The sequence below is a fragment of the Schistocerca cancellata genome, unplaced genomic scaffold, assembly GCF_023864275.1.
Source record: "Schistocerca cancellata isolate TAMUIC-IGC-003103 unplaced genomic scaffold, iqSchCanc2.1 HiC_scaffold_791, whole genome shotgun sequence".
NCBI lineage: Eukaryota > Metazoa > Arthropoda > Insecta > Orthoptera > Acrididae > Schistocerca > Schistocerca cancellata.
This window is the reverse complement of record NW_026046802.1, coordinates 981-20,806: the sequence shown is the minus strand read 5'-3', so window position 1 is coordinate 20,806 and position 19,826 is coordinate 981. Positions and strand designations below refer to the sequence as shown.

General features: G+C 41.3%; 8 non-coding genes across 8 annotated transcripts; all 8 read left to right on the top strand.

Annotated features, from left to right (window-relative positions):
- The first annotated feature begins 2,224 nt into the window (after positions 1-2,224).
- LOC126143334 (U4 spliceosomal RNA) lies at positions 2,225-2,364 on the top strand. Its single transcript, XR_007529728.1, has one exon. It is a non-coding gene; the product is annotated as a U4 spliceosomal RNA (small nuclear RNA).
- Positions 2,365-4,636: 2,272 nt separating this feature from the next.
- Positions 4,637-4,776, top strand: LOC126143333 (U4 spliceosomal RNA). Its single transcript, XR_007529727.1, has one exon. It is a non-coding gene; the product is annotated as a U4 spliceosomal RNA (small nuclear RNA).
- Positions 4,777-7,048: 2,272 nt separating this feature from the next.
- On the top strand, positions 7,049-7,188 carry LOC126143348 (U4 spliceosomal RNA). Its single transcript, XR_007529741.1, has one exon. It is a non-coding gene; the product is annotated as a U4 spliceosomal RNA (small nuclear RNA).
- A 2,307-nt stretch (positions 7,189-9,495) lies between these two features.
- On the top strand, positions 9,496-9,635 carry LOC126143345 (U4 spliceosomal RNA). Its single transcript, XR_007529738.1, has one exon. It is a non-coding gene; the product is annotated as a U4 spliceosomal RNA (small nuclear RNA).
- Positions 9,636-11,907: 2,272 nt separating this feature from the next.
- Positions 11,908-12,047, top strand: LOC126143347 (U4 spliceosomal RNA). Its single transcript, XR_007529740.1, has one exon. It is a non-coding gene; the product is annotated as a U4 spliceosomal RNA (small nuclear RNA).
- Positions 12,048-14,319: 2,272 nt separating this feature from the next.
- On the top strand, positions 14,320-14,459 carry LOC126143346 (U4 spliceosomal RNA). Its single transcript, XR_007529739.1, has one exon. It is a non-coding gene; the product is annotated as a U4 spliceosomal RNA (small nuclear RNA).
- Positions 14,460-16,732: 2,273 nt separating this feature from the next.
- On the top strand, positions 16,733-16,872 carry LOC126143344 (U4 spliceosomal RNA). The gene has a single exon (XR_007529737.1). It is a non-coding gene; the product is annotated as a U4 spliceosomal RNA (small nuclear RNA).
- A 2,274-nt stretch (positions 16,873-19,146) lies between these two features.
- On the top strand, positions 19,147-19,286 carry LOC126143332 (U4 spliceosomal RNA). The gene has a single exon (XR_007529726.1). It is a non-coding gene; the product is annotated as a U4 spliceosomal RNA (small nuclear RNA).
- The last annotated feature ends 540 nt before the right edge of the window (positions 19,287-19,826 follow it).

Below are 19,826 nucleotides of genomic sequence, written 5' to 3'. Positions count from 1 at the left end.
CATTCTGCACTTGTGGAAGTGTTTGGCTGATGGTTGTTAGGGACCATGTACACAGACTAGGCTGTGTTCACTGATGAATTGTGTACATGTCTTTGACAGCTGGTGAGAAACATTCTCCTCAGTGTAAGATGTTGTGCAACTGCTATGTGTGAATAAAGATGCCAATGTGGACAGTTGAAATGTGGTTCTGTCCAGTGGCAATTCTTGCTCCATAGCATACTAGTGGTACACACATGCAGTGGTTACTGATAAATGTAGGATTTGACAAAACTTCTGTCAGAATTTAGTGGAGGAGACTAGGGCAGTACAGTGAGAGTTGGTGAGTGTGTGGGAGGCCAGTGTTGTACTTAAATCATTTTCACAGCACTGCCAGTGTTATAATTTGTGTTTGTGTCCTGATCATTATATGGATGTTTGATCCTTTTTGGACACTGCTGTGTGTACACCTTGATAATTAGAACTTATGACCATGGAACTGCTGTTGATAATATTGGGCAATGAGTTTGTTGACTTGAGATGATTGATGTGTTAGGCTGCACAGTGCCTAGTAAGGGCACTCACATTGAATACAGTATCCTATGTGGTGTGTGTTACATGGGACAGGAAGAACTGTAATGTTGTGCAAGGCTTTGCCTCATTTTGAGAATACATACATGTGCTGTAGTGTGCAGAGCAGAGTGATTGAAAGAAAGGTAAGTGCTTGTAGCTATTTGTATGGTAGCTAATGCAGTCCCTGGTGTTGAGGTTTTGTTGAACCTTTATGTAGCTTACATGTTTCATCTAAAGGCTACTGGTGGTAAATCTCCTTCATGCAGTGATTGTGCAGTAGAATTTGGTTGGCTGCAGCCATGGCATTCACATTTTGAACAGTGTTATTAGTGCATTTCTTGGTGTATTCCTTGAACTGTGGATTTACTGTTCAAATGTGACAGATAATACAGTGTGATAGTTTAAATGGGATGGTGAGCTTAATGATGGTCCAGTGTGCTATGAGAATGTATTGCATGTGGAATACTGAAGAGAGGGAACAAATGGTTGTGGGGTAAATTTTGTGATTGTATCTGTGAATATAAACCAAGGAATGCAATGAATAACACAGTGGTAGAGCAAGTGTAGGTGAGAACTGTAGCAGGAGTGGTGCATTTTTTGAGAGCAGAAGTAGTTGGCTTGTGATGGCTCATTCTTTGTGTCTCTTCATTTGAGAATATGACTGTTCCTATATGCAAGGTGAGCAAAATTTGCTGCCTACCATAGCACAAATGGACCCATAGAAAATGTCTTATTTGTTTGGATCTGTTATGAGTGGTTGGCACTCGAGATACTATTTAGCACACATTCAGATATTTTCATTTTTGTCAGGCAATATATTAGCTGGGGCCAACGAGACAGCAGGCGGGTTTTCTATGATTGTTCTGGGGCAAGAACATAAACGGCAGAGGAGCCCAAAACATACATTTTTCTGCAGGTTGTTTGGCGCAATGTGGAATAAGTGTGTATCGTGTATATTTAAGACTGCAGCATGTGTTCCCAGCGCTATGAAGCAATTTACTGACTGAATTCTAGTTGTACTTTCCTGCAAGGTAAACTCATTTCAACAACTTAACCCAGCCACATGAGAGGATTTGTAAATCTCATTTCATTGTGTTTCCAGGGTGCCTAATCTGTTACACGAATATTTCACCCATCGACATTAATCAATTTCACGGCATGATTCGAGTAAAACTAGCGTTCTACTGCTCAGTACGTCAAACAGCTTTTGCTGACAAGTGTATGGTTTGTTAAGTTAATGTAAATGCAGTTGGCAGTTTTCTTGGTGTCTAGTACTAACCAGCGGCCACAAAATAACAAAATCTAACGATGAGTCTTAATGGGTGTGCCGGTATTTGCTAAATGAGGTTGTGCTACTTTCGCCTGTGGGGGGGCTAGGCGAGTGAGCAGTAGCGCGCCTGTCGGTCAAGGGGAGAACTACTGTGCAATTTTGAGTGTTTAAGATGGCGGTAAGTGGGCGTGTAAGCAACTATTAGACACAAGGAGCAAAGAACAGAGAGTCTGCCTCTAATAAAATGTGTTTTACTGTTTTTTTTCTGTATATTTCTGTATTTGTTTTCCCCAAAGGAACTTGAGTAGTGTAAGGTAATACTGATAGGTAGCGATGATGCAAGTACCTGTAGGTGCTTGGAACGAACGTCAGGTATAAATAGCAGTGCCAGGCGCAAGGTAGTTAATCTTTGCGCAGTGGCAATATCGTAACCAATGAAGTATAACTGAGGTGCGATTATTGCTAGTTGAAAACTTTTACCAATACCCCGCCAGAGAGACGTGAAATACCGACTCTGTGGCAATTTTTGGCAGCTCCTCAGGGGGTGTAAGTCTCATGGAAACAATGCTTCAAGCTGTGTTTATCTGTGAACACATTCTGCACTTGTGGAAGTGTTTGGCTGATGGTTGTTAGGGACCATGTACACAGACTAGGCTGTGTTCACTGATGAATTGTGTACATGTCTTTGACAGCTGGTGAGAAACATTCTCCTCAGTGTAAGATGTTGTGCAACTGCTATGTGTGAATAAAGATGCCAATGTGGACAGTTGAAATGTGGTTCTGTCCAGTGGCAATTCTTGCTCCATAGCATACTAGTGGTACACACATGCAGTGGTTACTGATAAATGTAGGATTTGACAAAACTTCTGTCAGAATTTAGTGGAGGAGACTAGGGCAGTACAGTGAGAGTTGGTGAGTGTGTGGGAGGCCAGTGTTGTACTTAAATCATTTTCACAGCACTGCCAGTGTTATAATTTGTGTTTGTGTCCTGATCATTATATGGATGTTTGATCCTTTTTGGACACTGCTGTGTGTACACCTTGATAATTAGAACTTATGACCATGGAACTGCTGTTGATAATATTGGGCAATGAGTTTGTTGACTTGAGATGATTGATGTGTTAGGCTGCACAGTGCCTAGTAAGGGCACTCACATTGAATACAGTATCCTATGTGGTGTGTGTTACATGGGACAGGAAGAACTGTAATGTTGTGCAAGGCTTTGCCTCATTTTGAGAATACATACATGTGCTGTAGTGTGCAGAGCAGAGTGATTGAAAGAAAGGTAAGTGCTTGTAGCTATTTGTATGGTAGCTAATGCAGTCCCTGGTGTTGAGGTTTTGTTGAACCTTTATGTAGCTTACATGTTTCATCTAAAGGCTACTGGTGGTAAATCTCCTTCATGCAGTGATTGTGCAGTAGAATTTGGTTGGCTGCAGCCATGGCATTCACATTTTGAACAGTGTTATTAGTGCATTTCTTGGTGTATTCCTTGAACTGTGGATTTACTGTTCAAATGTGACAGATAATACAGTGTGATAGTTTAAATGGGATGGTGAGCTTAATGATGGTCCAGTGTGCTATGAGAATGTATTGCATGTGGAATACTGAAGAGAGGGAACAAATGGTTGTGGGGTAAATTTTGTGATTGTATCTGTGAATATAAACCAAGGAATGCAATGAATAACACAGTGGTAGAGCAAGTGTAGGTGAGAACTGTAGCAGGAGTGGTGCATTTTTTGAGAGCAGAAGTAGTTGGCTTGTGATGGCTCATTCTTTGTGTCTCTTCATTTGAGAATATGACTGTTCCTATATGCAAGGTGAGCAAAATTTGCTGCCTACCATAGCACAAATGGACCCATAGAAAATGTCTTATTTGTTTGGATCTGTTATGAGTGGTTGGCACTCGAGATACTATTTAGCACACATTCAGATATTTTCATTTTTGTCAGGCAATATATTAGCTGGGGCCAACGAGACAGCAGGCGGGTTTTCTATGATTGTTCTGGGGCAAGAACATAAACGGCAGAGGAGCCCAAAACATACATTTTTCTGCAGGTTGTTTGGCGCAATGTGGAATAAGTGTGTATCGTGTATATTTAAGACTGCAGCATGTGTTCCCAGCGCTATGAAGCAATTTACTGACTGAATTCTAGTTGTACTTTCCTGCAAGGTAAACTCATTTCAACAACTTAACCCAGCCACATGAGAGGATTTGTAAATCTCATTTCATTGTGTTTCCAGGGTGCCTAATCTGTTACACGAATATTTCACCCATCGACATTAATCAATTTCACGGCATGATTCGAGTAAAACTAGCGTTCTACTGCTCAGTACGTCAAACAGCTTTTGCTGACAAGTGTATGGTTTGTTAAGTTAATGTAAATGCAGTTGGCAGTTTTCTTGGTGTCTAGTACTAACCAGCGGCCACAAAATAACAAAATCTAACGATGAGTCTTAATGGGTGTGCCGGTATTTGCTAAATGAGGTTGTGCTACTTTCGCCTGTGGGGGGGCTAGGCGAGTGAGCAGTAGCGCGCCTGTCGGTCAAGGGGAGAACTACTGTGCAATTTTGAGTGTTTAAGATGGCGGTAAGTGGGCGTGTAAGCAACTATTAGACACAAGGAGCAAAGAACAGAGAGTCTGCCTCTAATAAAATGTGTTTTACTGTTTTTTTTCTGTATATTTCTGTATTTGTTTTCCCCAAAGGAACTTGAGTAGTGTAAGGTAATACTGATAGGTAGCGATGATGCAAGTACCTGTAGGTGCTTGGAACGAACGTCAGGTATAAATAGCAGTGCCAGGCGCAAGGTAGTTAATCTTTGCGCAGTGGCAATATCGTAACCAATGAAGTATAACTGAGGTGCGATTATTGCTAGTTGAAAACTTTTACCAATACCCCGCCAGAGAGACGTGAAATACCGACTCTGTGGCAATTTTTGGCAGCTCCTCAGGGGGTGTAAGTCTCATGGAAACAATGCTTCAAGCTGTGTTTATCTGTGAACACATTCTGCACTTGTGGAAGTGTTTGGCTGATGGTTGTTAGGGACCATGTACACAGACTAGGCTGTGTTCACTGATGAATTGTGTACATGTCTTTGACAGCTGGTGAGAAACATTCTCCTCAGTGTAAGATGTTGTGCAACTGCTATGTGTGAATAAAGATGCCAATGTGGACAGTTGAAATGTGGTTCTGTCCAGTGGCAATTCTTGCTCCATAGCATACTAGTGGTACACACATGCAGTGGTTACTGATAAATGTAGGATTTGACAAAACTTCTGTCAGAATTTAGTGGAGGAGACTAGGGCAGTACAGTGAGAGTTGGTGAGTGTGTGGGAGGCCAGTGTTGTACTTAAATCATTTTCACAGCACTGCCAGTGGTATAATTTGTGTTTGTGTCCTGATCATTATATGGATGTTTGATCCTTTTTGGACACTGCTGTGTGTACACCTTGATAATTAGAACTTATGACCATGGAACTGCTGTTGATAATATTGGGCAATGAGTTTGTTGACTTGAGATGATTGATGTGTTAGGCTGCACAGTGCCTAGTAAGGGCACTCACATTGAATACAGTATCCTATGTGGTGTGTGTTACATGGGACAGGAAGAACTGTAATGTTGTGCAAGGCTTTGCCTCATTTTGAGAATACATACATGTGCTGTAGTGTGCAGAGCAGAGTGATTGAAAGAAAGGTAAGTGCTTGTAGCTATTTGTATGGTAGCTAATGCAGTCCCTGGTGTTGAGGTTTTGTTGAACCTTTATGTAGCTTACATGTTTCATCTAAAGGCTACTGGTGGTAAATCTCCTTCATGCAGTGATTGTGCAGTAGAATTTGGTTGGCTGCAGCCATGGCATTCACATTTTGAACAGTGTTATTAGTGCATTTCTTGGTGTATTCCTTGAACTGTGGATTTACTGTTCAAATGTGACAGATAATACAGTGTGATAGTTTAAATGGGATGGTGAGCTTAATGATGGTCCAGTGTGCTATGAGAATGTATTGCATGTGGAATACTGAAGAGAGGGAACAAATGGTTGTGGGGTAAATTTTGTGATTGTATCTGTGAATATAAACCAAGGAATGCAATGAATAACACAGTGGTAGAGCAAATGTAGGTGAGAACTGTAGCAGGAGTGGTGCATTTTTTGAGAGCAGAAGTAGTTGGCTTGTGATGGCTCATTCTTTGTGTCTCTTCATTTGAGAATATGACTGTTCCTATATGCAAGGTGAGCAAAATTTGCTGCCTACCATAGCACAAATGGACCCATAGAAAATGTCTTATTTGTTTGGATCTGTTATGAGTGGTTGGCACTCGAGATACTATTTAGCACACATTCAGATATTTTCATTTTTGTCAGGCAATATATTAGCTGGGGCCAACGAGACAGCAGGCGGGTTTTCTATGATTGTTCTGGGGCAAGAACATAAACGGCAGAGGAGCCCAAAACATACATTTTTCTGCAGGTTGTTTGGCGCAATGTGGAATAAGTGTGTATCGTGTATATTTAAGACTGCAGCATGTGTTCCCAGCGCTATGAAGCAATTTACTGACTGAATTCTAGTTGTACTTTCCTGCAAGGTAAACTCATTTCAACAACTTAACCCAGCCACATGAGAGGATTTGTAAATCTCATTTCATTGTGTTTCCAGGGTGCCTAATCTGTTACACGAATATTTCACCCATCGACATTAATCAATTTCACGGCATGATTCGAGTAAAACTAGCGTTCTACTGCTCAGTACGTCAAACAGCTTTTGCTGACAAGTGTATGGTTTGTTAAGTTAATGTAAATGCAGTTGGCAGTTTTCTTGGTGTCTAGTACTAACCAGCGGCCACAAAATAACAAAATCTAACGATGAGTCTTAATGGGTGTGCCGGTATTTGCTAAATGAGGTTGTGCTACTTTCGCCTGTGGGGGGGCTAGGCGAGTGAGCAGTAGCGCGCCTGTCGGTCAAGGGGAGAACTACTGTGCAATTTTGAGTGTTTAAGATGGCGGTAAGTGGGCGTGTAAGCAACTATTAGACACAAGGAGCAAAGAACAGAGAGTCTGCCTCTAATAAAATGTGTTTTACTGTTTTTTTTCTGTATATTTCTGTATTTGTTTTCCCCAAAGGAACTTGAGTAGTGTAAGGTAATACTGATAGGTAGCGATGATGCAAGTACCTGTAGGTGCTTGGAACGAACGTCAGGTATAAATAGCAGTGCCAGGCGCAAGGTAGTTAATCTTTGCGCAGTGGCAATATCGTAACCAATGAAGTATAACTGAGGTGCGATTATTGCTAGTTGAAAACTTTTACCAATACCCCGCCAGAGAGACGTGAAATACCGACTCTGTGGCAATTTTTGGCAGCTCCTCAGGGGGTGTAAGTCTCATGGAAACAATGCTTCAAGCTGTGTTTATCTGTGAACACATTCTGCACTTGTGGAAGTGTTTGGCTGATGGTTGTTAGGGACCATGTACACAGACTAGGCTGTGTTCACTGATGAATTGTGTACATGTCTTTGACAGCTGGTGAGAAACATTCTCCTCAGTGTAAGATGTTGTGCAACTGCTATGTGTGAATAAAGATGCCAATGTGGACAGTTGAAATGTGGTTCTGTCCAGTGGCAATTCTTGCTCCATAGCATACTAGTGGTACACACATGCAGTGGTTACTGATAAATGTAGGATTTGACAAAACTTCTGTCAGAATTTAGTGGAGGAGACTAGGGCAGTACAGTGAGAGTTGGTGAGTGTGTGGGAGGCCAGTGTTGTACTTAAATCATTTTCACAGCACTGCCAGTGTTATAATTTGTGTTTGTGTCCTGATCATTATATGGATGTTTGATCCTTTTTGGACACTGCTGTGTGTACACCTTGATAATTAGAACTTATGACCATGGAACTGCTGTTGATAATATTGGGCAATGAGTTTGTTGACTTGAGATGATTGATGTGTTAGGCTGCACAGTGCCTAGTAAGGGCACTCACATTGAATACAGTATCCTATGTGGTGTGTGTTACATGGGACAGGAAGAACTGTAATGTTGTGCAAGGCTTTGCCTCATTTTGAGAATACATACATGTGCTGTAGTGTGCAGAGCAGAGTGATTGAAAGAAAGGTAAGTGCTTGTAGCTATTTGTATGGTAGCTAATGCAGTCCCTGGTGTTGAGGTTTTGTTGAACCTTTATGTAGCTTACATGTTTCATCTAAAGGCTACTGGTGGTAAATCTCCTTCATGCAGTGATTGTGCAGTAGAATTTGGTTGGCTGCAGCCATGGCATTCACATTTTGAACAGTGTTATTAGTGCATTTCTTGGTGTATTCCTTGAACTGTGGATTTACTGTTCAAATGTGACAGATAATACAGTGTGATAGTTTAAATGGGATGGTGAGCTTAATGATGGTCCAGTGTGCTATGAGAATGTATTGCATGTGGAATACTGAAGAGAGGGAACAAATGGTTGTGGGGTAAATTTTGTGATTGTATCTGTGAATATAAACCAAGGAATGCAATGAATAACACAGTGGTAGAGCAAATGTAGGTGAGAACTGTAGCAGGAGTGGTGCATTTTTTTTTTTTTTTTTTTTTTTTTTTTTTTTTTTTTTTTTGAGAGCAGAAGTTGTTGGCTTGTGATGGCTCATTCTTTGTGTCTCTTCATTTGAGAATATGACTGTTCCTATATGCAAGGTGAGCAAAATTTGCTGCCTACCATAGCACAAATGGACCCATAGAAAATGTCTTATTTGTTTGGATCTGTTATGAGTGGTTGGCACTCGAGATACTATTTAGCACACATTCAGATATTTTCATTTTTGTCAGGCAATATATTAGCTGGGGCCAACGAGACAGCAGGCGGGTTTTCTATGATTGTTCTGGGGCAAGAACATAAACGGCAGAGGAGCCCAAAACATACATTTTTCTGCAGGTTGTTTGGCGCAATGTGGAATAAGTGTGTATCGTGTATATTTAAGACTGCAGCATGTGTTCCCAGCGCTATGAAGCAATTTACTGACTGAATTCTAGTTGTACTTTCCTGCAAGGTAAACTCATTTCAACAACTTAACCCAGCCACATGAGAGGATTTGTAAATCTCATTTCATTGTGTTTCCAGGGTGCCTAATCTGTTACACGAATATTTCACCCATCGACATTAATCAATTTCACGGCATGATTCGAGTAAAACTAGCGTTCTACTGCTCAGTACGTCAAACAGCTTTTGCTGACAAGTGTATGGTTTGTTAAGTTAATGTAAATGCAGTTGGCAGTTTTCTTGGTGTCTAGTACTAACCAGCGGCCACAAAATAACAAAATCTAACGATGAGTCTTAATGGGTGTGCCGGTATTTGCTAAATGAGGTTGTGCTACTTTCGCCTGTGGGGGGGCTAGGCGAGTGAGCAGTAGCGCGCCTGTCGGTCAAGGGGAGAACTACTGTGCAATTTTGAGTGTTTAAGATGGCGGTAAGTGGGCGTGTAAGCAACTATTAGACACAAGGAGCAAAGAACAGAGAGTCTGCCTCTAATAAAATGTGTTTTACTGTTTTTTTTCTGTATATTTCTGTATTTGTTTTCCCCAAAGGAACTTGAGTAGTGTAAGGTAATACTGATAGGTAGCGATGATGCAAGTACCTGTAGGTGCTTGGAACGAACGTCAGGTATAAATAGCAGTGCCAGGCGCAAGGTAGTTAATCTTTGCGCAGTGGCAATATCGTAACCAACGAAGTATAACTGAGGTGCGATTATTGCTAGTTGAAAACTTTTACCAATACCCCGCCAGAGAGACGTGAAATACCGACTCTGTGGCAATTTTTGGCAGCTCCTCAGGGGGTGTAAGTTTCATGGAAACAATGCTTCAAGCTGTGTTTATCTGTGAACACATTCTGCACTTGTGGAAGTGTTTGGCTGATGGTTGTTAGGGACCATGTACACAGACTAGGCTGTGTTCACTGATGAATTGTGTACATGTCTTTGACAGCTGGTGAGAAACATTCTCCTCAGTGTAAGATGTTGTGCAACTGCTATGTGTGAATAAAGATGCCAATGTGGACAGTTGAAATGTGGTTCTGTCCAGTGGCAATTCTTGCTCCATAGCATACTAGTGGTACACACATGCAGTGGTTACTGATAAATGTAGGATTTGACAAAACTTCTGTCAGAATTTAGTGGAGGAGACTAGGGCAGTACAGTGAGAGTTGGTGAGTGTGTGGGAGGCCAGTGTTGTACTTAAATCATTTTCACAGCACTGCCAGTGTTATAATTTGTGTTTGTGTCCTGATCATTATATGGATGTTTGATCCTTTTTGGACACTGCTGTGTGTACACCTTGATAATTAGAACTTATGACCATGGAACTGCTGTTGATAATATTGGGCAATGAGTTTGTTGACTTGAGATGATTGATGTGTTAGGCTGCACAGTGCCTAGTAAGGGCACTCACATTGAATACAGTATCCTATGTGGTGTGTGTTACATGGGACAGGAAGAACTGTAATGTTGTGCAAGGCTTTGCCTCATTTTGAGAATACATACATGTGCTGTAGTGTGCAGAGCAGAGTGATTGAAAGAAAGGTAAGTGCTTGTAGCTATTTGTATGGTAGCTAATGCAGTCCCTGGTGTTGAGGTTTTGTTGAACCTTTATGTAGCTTACATGTTTCATCTAAAGGCTACTGGTGGTAAATCTCCTTCATGCAGTGATTGTGCAGTAGAATTTGGTTGGCTGCAGCCATGGCATTCACATTTTGAACAGTGTTATTAGTGCATTTCTTGGTGTATTCCTTGAACTGTGGATTTACTGTTCAAATGTGACAGATAATACAGTGTGATAGTTTAAATGGGATGGTGAGCTTAATGATGGTCCAGTGTGCTATGAGAATGTATTGCATGTGGAATACTGAAGAGAGGGAACAAATGGTTGTGGGGTAAATTTTGTGATTGTATCTGTGAATATAAACCAAGGAATGCAATGAATAACACAGTGGTAGAGCAAATGTAGGTGAGAACTGTAGCAGGAGTGGTGCATTTTTTGAGAGCAGAAGTAGTTGGCTTGTGATGGCTCATTCTTTGTGTCTCTTCATTTGAGAATATGACTGTTCCTATATGCAAGGTGAGCAAAATTTGCTGCCTACCATAGCACAAATGGACCCATAGAAAATGTCTTATTTGTTTGGATCTGTTATGAGTGGTTGGCACTCGAGATACTATTTAGCACACATTCAGATATTTTCATTTTTGTCAGGCAATATATTAGCTGGGGCCAACGAGACAGCAGGCGGGTTTTCTATGATTGTTCTGGGGCAAGAACATAAACGGCAGAGGAGCCCAAAACATACATTTTTCTGCAGGTTGTTTGGCGCAATGTGGAATAAGTGTGTATCGTGTATATTTAAGACTGCAGCATGTGTTCCCAGCGCTATGAAGCAATTTACTGACTGAATTCTAGTTGTACTTTCCTGCAAGGTAAACTCATTTCAACAACTTAACCCAGCCACATGAGAGGATTTGTAAATCTCATTTCATTGTGTTTCCAGGGTGCCTAATCTGTTACACGAATATTTCACCCATCGACATTAATCAATTTCACGGCATGATTCGAGTAAAACTAGCGTTCTACTGCTCAGTACGTCAAACAGCTTTTGCTGACAAGTGTATGGTTTGTTAAGTTAATGTAAATGCAGTTGGCAGTTTTCTTGGTGTCTAGTACTAACCAGCGGCCACAAAATAACAAAATCTAACGATGAGTCTTAATGGGTGTGCCGGTATTTGCTAAATGAGGTTGTGCTACTTTCGCCTGTGGGGGGGCTAGGCGAGTGAGCAGTAGCGCGCCTGTCGGTCAAGGGGAGAACTACTGTGCAATTTTGAGTGTTTAAGATGGCGGTAAGTGGGCGTGTAAGCAACTATTAGACACAAGGAGCAAAGAACAGAGAGTCTGCCTCTAATAAAATGTGTTTTACTGTTTTTTTTCTGTATATTTCTGTATTTGTTTTCCCCAAAGGAACTTGAGTAGTGTAAGGTAATACTGATAGGTAGCGATGATGCAAGTACCTGTAGGTGCTTGGAACGAACGTCAGGTATAAATAGCAGTGCCAGGCGCAAGGTAGTTAATCTTTGCGCAGTGGCAATATCGTAACCAATGAAGTATAACTGAGGTGCGATTATTGCTAGTTGAAAACTTTTACCAATACCCCGCCAGAGAGACGTGAAATACCGACTCTGTGGCAATTTTTGGCAGCTCCTCAGGGGGTGTAAGTCTCATGGAAACAATGCTTCAAGCTGTGTTTATCTGTGAACACATTCTGCACTTGTGGAAGTGTTTGGCTGATGGTTGTTAGGGACCATGTACACAGACTAGGCTGTGTTCACTGATGAATTGTGTACATGTCTTTGACAGCTGGTGAGAAACATTCTCCTCAGTGTAAGATGTTGTGCAACTGCTATGTGTGAATAAAGATGCCAATGTGGACAGTTGAAATGTGGTTCTGTCCAGTGGCAATTCTTGCTCCATAGCATACTAGTGGTACACACATGCAGTGGTTACTGATAAATGTAGGATTTGACAAAACTTCTGTCAGAATTTAGTGGAGGAGACTAGGGCAGTACAGTGAGAGTTGGTGAGTGTGTGGGAGGCCAGTGTTGTACTTAAATCATTTTCACAGCACTGCCAGTGTTATAATTTGTGTTTGTGTCCTGATCATTATATGGATGTTTGATCCTTTTTGGACACTGCTGTGTGTACACCTTGATAATTAGAACTTATGACCATGGAACTGCTGTTGATAATATTGGGCAATGAGTTTGTTGACTTGAGATGATTGATGTGTTAGGCTGCACAGTGCCTAGTAAGGGCACTCACATTGAATACAGTATCCTATGTGGTGTGTGTTACATGGGACAGGAAGAACTGTAATGTTGTGCAAGGCTTTGCCTCATTTTGAGAATACATACATGTGCTGTAGTGTGCAGAGCAGAGTGATTGAAAGAAAGGTAAGTGCTTGTAGCTATTTGTATGGTAGCTAATGCAGTCCCTGGTGTTGAGGTTTTGTTGAACCTTTATGTAGCTTACATGTTTCATCTAAAGGCTACTGGTGGTAAATCTCCTTCATGCAGTGATTGTGCAGTAGAATTTGGTTGGCTGCAGCCATGGCATTCACATTTTGAACAGTGTTATTAGTGCATTTCTTGGTGTATTCCTTGAACTGTGGATTTACTGTTCAAATGTGACAGATAATACAGTGTGATAGTTTAAATGGGATGGTGAGCTTAATGATGGTCCAGTGTGCTATGAGAATGTATTGCATGTGGAATACTGAAGAGAGGGAACAAATGGTTGTGGGGTAAATTTTGTGATTGTATCTGTGAATATAAACCAAGGAATGCAATGAATAACACAGTGGTAGAGCAAATGTAGGTGAGAACTGTAGCAGGAGTGGTGCATTTTTTGAGAGCAGAAGTAGTTGGCTTGTGATGGCTCATTCTTTGTGTCTCTTCATTTGAGAATATGACTGTTCCTATATGCAAGGTGAGCAAAATTTGCTGCCTACCATAGCACAAATGGACCCATAGAAAATGTCTTATTTGTTTGGATCTGTTATGAGTGGTTGGCACTCGAGATACTATTTAGCACACATTCAGATATTTTCATTTTTGTCAGGCAATATATTAGCTGGGGCCAACGAGACAGCAGGCGGGTTTTCTATGATTGTTCTGGGGCAAGAACATAAACGGCAGAGGAGCCCAAAACATACATTTTTCTGCAGGTTGTTTGGCGCAATGTGGAATAAGTGTGTATCGTGTATATTTAAGACTGCAGCATGTGTTCCCAGCGCTATGAAGCAATTTACTGACTGAATTCTAGTTGTACTTTCCTGCAAGGTAAACTCATTTCAACAACTTAACCCAGCCACATGAGAGGATTTGTAAATCTCATTTCATTGTGTTTCCAGGGTGCCTAATCTGTTACACGAATATTTCACCCATCGACATTAATCAATTTCACGGCATGATTCGAGTAAAACTAGCGTTCTACTGCTCAGTACGTCAAACAGCTTTTGCTGACAAGTGTATGGTTTGTTAAGTTAATGTAAATGCAGTTGGCAGTTTTCTTGGTGTCTAGTACTAACCAGCGGCCACAAAATAACAAAATCTAACGATGAGTCTTAATGGGTGTGCCGGTATTTGCTAAATGAGGTTGTGCTACTTTCGCCTGTGGGGGGGCTAGGCGAGTGAGCAGTAGCGCGCCTGTCGGTCAAGGGGAGAACTACTGTGCAATTTTGAGTGTTTAAGATGGCGGTAAGTGGGCGTGTAAGCAACTATTAGACACAAGGAGCAAAGAACAGAGAGTCTGCCTCTAATAAAATGTGTTTTACTGTTTTTTTTCTGTATATTTCTGTATTTGTTTTCCCCAAAGGAACTTGAGTAGTGTAAGGTAATACTGATAGGTAGCGATGATGCAAGTACCTGTAGGTGCTTGGAACGAACGTCAGGTATAAATAGCAGTGCCAGGCGCAAGGTAGTTAATCTTTGCGCAGTGGCAATATCGTAACCAATGAAGTATAACTGAGGTGCGATTATTGCTAGTTGAAAACTTTTACCAATACCCCGCCAGAGAGACGTGAAATACCGACTCTGTGGCAATTTTTGGCAGCTCCTCAGGGGGTGTAAGTCTCATGGAAACAATGCTTCAAGCTGTGTTTATCTGTGAACACATTCTGCACTTGTGGAAGTGTTTGGCTGATGGTTGTTAGGGACCATGTACACAGACTAGGCTGTGTTCACTGATGAATTGTGTACATGTCTTTGACAGCTGGTGAGAAACATTCTCCTCAGTGTAAGATGTTGTGCAACTGCTATGTGTGAATAAAGATGCCAATGTGGACAGTTGAAATGTGGTTCTGTCCAGTGGCAATTCTTGCTCCATAGCATACTAGTGGTACACACATGCAGTGGTTACTGATAAATGTAGGATTTGACAAAACTTCTGTCAGAATTTAGTGGAGGAGACTAGGGCAGTACAGTGAGAGTTGGTGAGTGTGTGGGAGGCCAGTGTTGTACTTAAATCATTTTCACAGCACTGCCAGTGTTATAATTTGTGTTTGTGTCCTGATCATTATATGGATGTTTGATCCTTTTTGGACACTGCTGTGTGTACACCTTGATAATTAGAACTTATGACCATGGAACTGCTGTTGATAATATTGGGCAATGAGTTTGTTGACTTGAGATGATTGATGTGTTAGGCTGCACAGTGCCTAGTAAGGGCACTCACATTGAATACAGTATCCTATGTGGTGTGTGTTACATGGGACAGGAAGAACTGTAATGTTGTGCAAGGCTTTGCCTCATTTTGAGAATACATACATGTGCTGTAGTGTGCAGAGCAGAGTGATTGAAAGAAAGGTAAGTGCTTGTAGCTATTTGTATGGTAGCTAATGCAGTCCCTGGTGTTGAGGTTTTGTTGAACCTTTATGTAGCTTACATGTTTCATCTAAAGGCTACTGGTGGTAAATCTCCTTCATGCAGTGATTGTGCAGTAGAATTTGGTTGGCTGCAGCCATGGCATTCACATTTTGAACAGTGTTATTAGTGCATTTCTTGGTGTATTCCTTGAACTGTGGATTTACTGTTCAAATGTGACAGATAATACAGTGTGATAGTTTAAATGGGATGGTGAGCTTAATGATGGTCCAGTGTGCTATGAGAATGTATTGCATGTGGAATACTGAAGAGAGGGAACAAATGGTTGTGGGGTAAATTTTGTGATTGTATCTGTGAATATAAACCAAGGAATGCAATGAATAACACAGTGGTAGAGCAAATGTAGGTGAGAACTGTAGCAGGAGTGGTGCATTTTTTGAGAGCAGAAGTAGTTGGCTTGTGATGGCTCATTCTTTGTGTCTCTTCATTTGAGAATATGACTGTTCCTATATGCAAGGTGAGCAAAATTTGCTGCCTACCATAGCACAAATGGACCCATAGAAAATGTCTTATTTGTTTGGATCTGTTATGAGTGGTTGGCACTCGAGATACTATTTAGCACACATTCAGATATTTTCATTTTTGTCAGGCAATATATTAGCTGGGGCCAACGAGACAGCAGGCGGGTTTTCTATGATTGTTCTGGGGCAAGAACATAAACGGCAGAGGAGCCCAAAACATACATTTTTCTGCAGGTTGTTTGGCGCAATGTGGAATAAGTGTGTATCGTGTATATTTAAGACTGCAGCATGTGTTCCCAGCGCTATGAAGCAATTTACTGACTGAATTCTAGTTGTACTTTCCTGCAAGGTAAACTCATTTCAACAACTTAACCCAGCCACATGAGAGGATTTGTAAATCTCATTTCATTGTGTTTCCAGGGTGCCTAATCTGTTACACGAATATTTCACCCATCGACATTAATCAATTTCACGGCATGATTCGAGTAAAACTAGCGTTCTACTGCTCAGTACGTCAAACAGCTTTTGCTGACAAGTGTATGGTTTGTTAAGTTAATGTAAATGCAGTTGGCAGTTTTCTTGGTGTCTAGTACTAACCAGCGGCCACAAAATAACAAAATCTAACGATGAGTCTTAATGGGTGTGCCGGTATTTGCTAAATGAGGTTGTGCTACTTTCGCCTGTGGGGGGGCTAGGCGAGTGAGCAGTAGCGCGCCTGTCGGTCAAGGGGAGAACTACTGTGCAATTTTGAGTGTTTAAGATGGCGGTAAGTGGGCGTGTAAGCAACTATTAGACACAAGGAGCAAAGAACAGAGAGTCTGCCTCTAATAAAATGTGTTTTACTGTTTTTTTTTCTGTATATTTCTGTATTTGTTTTCCCCAAAGGAACTTGAGTAGTGTAAGGTAATACTGATAGGTAGCGATGATGCAAGTACCTGTAGGTGCTTGGAACGAACGTCAGGTATAAATAGCAGTGCCAGGCGCAAGGTAGTTAATCTTTGCGCAGTGGCAATATCGTAACCAATGAAGTATAACTGAGGTGCGATTATTGCTAGTTGAAAACTTTTACCAATACCCCGCCAGAGAGACGTGAAATACCGACTCTGTGGCAATTTTTGGCAGCTCCTCAGGGGGTGTAAGTCTCATGGAAACAATGCTTCAAGCTGTGTTTATCTGTGAACACATTCTGCACTTGTGGAAGTGTTTGGCTGATGGTTGTTAGGGACCATGTACACAGACTAGGCTGTGTTCACTGATGAATTGTGTACATGTCTTTGACAGCTGGTGAGAAACATTCTCCTCAGTGTAAGATGTTGTGCAACTGCTATGTGTGAATAAAGATGCCAATGTGGACAGTTGAAATGTGGTTCTGTCCAGTGGCAATTCTTGCTCCATAGCATACTAGTGGTACACACATGCAGTGGTTACTGATAAATGTAGGATTTGACAAAACTTCTGTCAGAATTTAGTGGAGGAGACTAGGGCAGTACAGTGAGAGTTGGTGAGTGTGTGGGAGGCCAGTGTTGTACTTAAATCATTTTCACAGCACTGCCAGTGTTATAATTTGTGTTTGTGTCCTGATCATTATATGGATGTTTGATCCTTTTTGGACACTGCTGTGTGTACACCTTGATAATTAGAACTTATGACCATGGAACTGCTGTTGATAATATTGGGCAATGAGTTTGTTGACTTGAGATGATTGATGTGTTAGGCTGCACAGTGCCTAGTAAGGGCACTCACATTGAATACAGTATCCTATGTGGTGTGTGTTACATGGGACAGGAAGAACTGTAATGTTGTGCAAGGCTTTGCCTCATTTTGAGAATACATACATGTGCTGTAGTGTGCAGAGCAGAGTGATTGAAAGAAAGGTAAGTGCTTGTAGCTATTTGTATGGTAGCTAATGCAGTCCCTGGTGTTGAGGTTTTGTTGAACCTTTATGTAGCTTACATGTTTCATCTAAAGGCTACTGGTGGTAAATCTCCTTCATGCAGTGATTGTGCAGTAGAATTTGGTTGGCTGCAGCCATGGCATTCACATTTTGAACAGTGTTATTAGTGCATTTCTTGGTGTATTCCTTGAACTGTGGATTTACTGTTCAAATGTGACAGATAATACAGTGTGATAGTTTAAATGGGATGGTGAGCTTAATGATGGTCCAGTGTGCTATGAGAATGTATTGCATGTGGAATACTGAAGAGAGGGAACAAATGGTTGTGGGGTAAATTTTGTGATTGTATCTGTGAATATAAACCAAGGAATGCAATGAATAACACAGTGGTAGAGCAAATGTAGGTGAGAACTGTAGCAGGAGTGGTGCATTTTTTGAGAGCAGAAGTAGTTGGCTTGTGATGGCTCATTCTTTGTGTCTCTTCATTTGAGAATATGACTGTTCCTATATGCAAGGTGAGCAAAATTTGCTGCCTACCATAGCACAAATGGACCCATAGAAAATGTCTTATTTGTTTGGATCTGTTATGAGTGGTTGGCACTCGAGATACTATTTAGCACACATTCAGATATTTTCATTTTTGTCAGGCAATATATTAGCTGGGGCCAACGAGACAGCAGGCGGGTTTTCTATGATTGTTCTGGGGCAAGAACATAAACGGCAGAGGAGCCCAAAACATACATTTTTCTGCAGGTTGTTTGGCGCAATGTGGAATAAGTGTGTATCGTGTATATTTAAGACTGCAGCATGTGTTCCCAGCGCTATGAAGCAATTTACTGACTGAATTCTAGTTGTACTTTCCTGCAAGGTAAACTCATTTCAACAACTTAACCCAGCCACATGAGAGGATTTGTAAATCTCATTTCATTGTGTTTCCAGGGTGCCTAATCTGTTACACGAATATTTCACCCATCGACATTAATCAATTTCACGGCATGATTCGAGTAAAACTAGCGTTCTACTGCTCAGTACGTCAAACAGCTTTTGCTGACAAGTGTATGGTTTGTTAAGTTAATGTAAATGCAGTTGGCAGTTTTCTTGGTGTCTAGTACTAACCAGCGGCCACAAAATAACAAAATCTAACGATGAGTCTTAATGGGTGTGCCGGTATTTGCTAAATGAGGTTGTGCTACTTTCGCCTGTGGGGGGGCTAGGCGAGTGAGCAGTAGCGCGCCTGTCGGTCAAGGGGAGAACTACTGTGCAATTTTGAGTGTTTAAGATGGCGGTAAGTGGGCGTGTAAGCAACTATTAGACACAAGGAGCAAAGAACAGAGAGTCTGCCTCTAATAAAATGTGTTTTACTGTTTTTTTTTTCTGTATATTTCTGTATTTGTTTTCCCCAAAGGAACTTGAGTAGTGTAAGGTAATACTGATAGGTAGCGATGATGCAAGTACCTGTAGGTGCTTGGAACGAACGTCAGGTATAAATAGCAGTGCCAGGCGCAAGGTAGTTAATCTTTGCGCAGTGGCAATATCGTAACCAATGAAGTATAACTGAGGTGCGATTATTGCTAGTTGAAAACTTTTACCAATACCCCGCCAGAGAGACGTGAAATACCGACTCTGTGGCAATTTTTGGCAGCTCCTCAGGGGGTGTAAGTCTCATGGAAACAATGCTTCAAGCTGTGTTTATCTGTGAACACATTCTGCACTTGTGGAAGTGTTTGGCTGATGGTTGTTAGGGACCATGTACACAGACTAGGCTGTGTTCACTGATGAATTGTGTACATGTCTTTGACAGCTGGTGAGAAACATTCTCCTCAGTGTAAGATGTTGTGCAACTGCTATGTGTGAATAAAGATGCCAATGTGGACAGTTGAAATGTGGTTCTGTCCAGTGGCAATTCTTGCTCCATAGCATACTAGTGGTACACACATGCAGTGGTTACTGATAAATGTAGGATTTGACAAAACTTCTGTCAGAATTTAGTGGAGGAGACTAGGGCAGTACAGTGAGAGTTGGTGAGTGTGTGGGAGGCCAGTGTTGTACTTAAATCATTTTCACAGCACTGCCAGTGTTATAATTTGTGTTTGTGTCCTGATCATTATATGGATGTTTGATCCTTTTTGGACACTGCTGTGTGTACACCTTGATAATTAGAACTTATGACCATGGAACTGCTGTTGATAATATT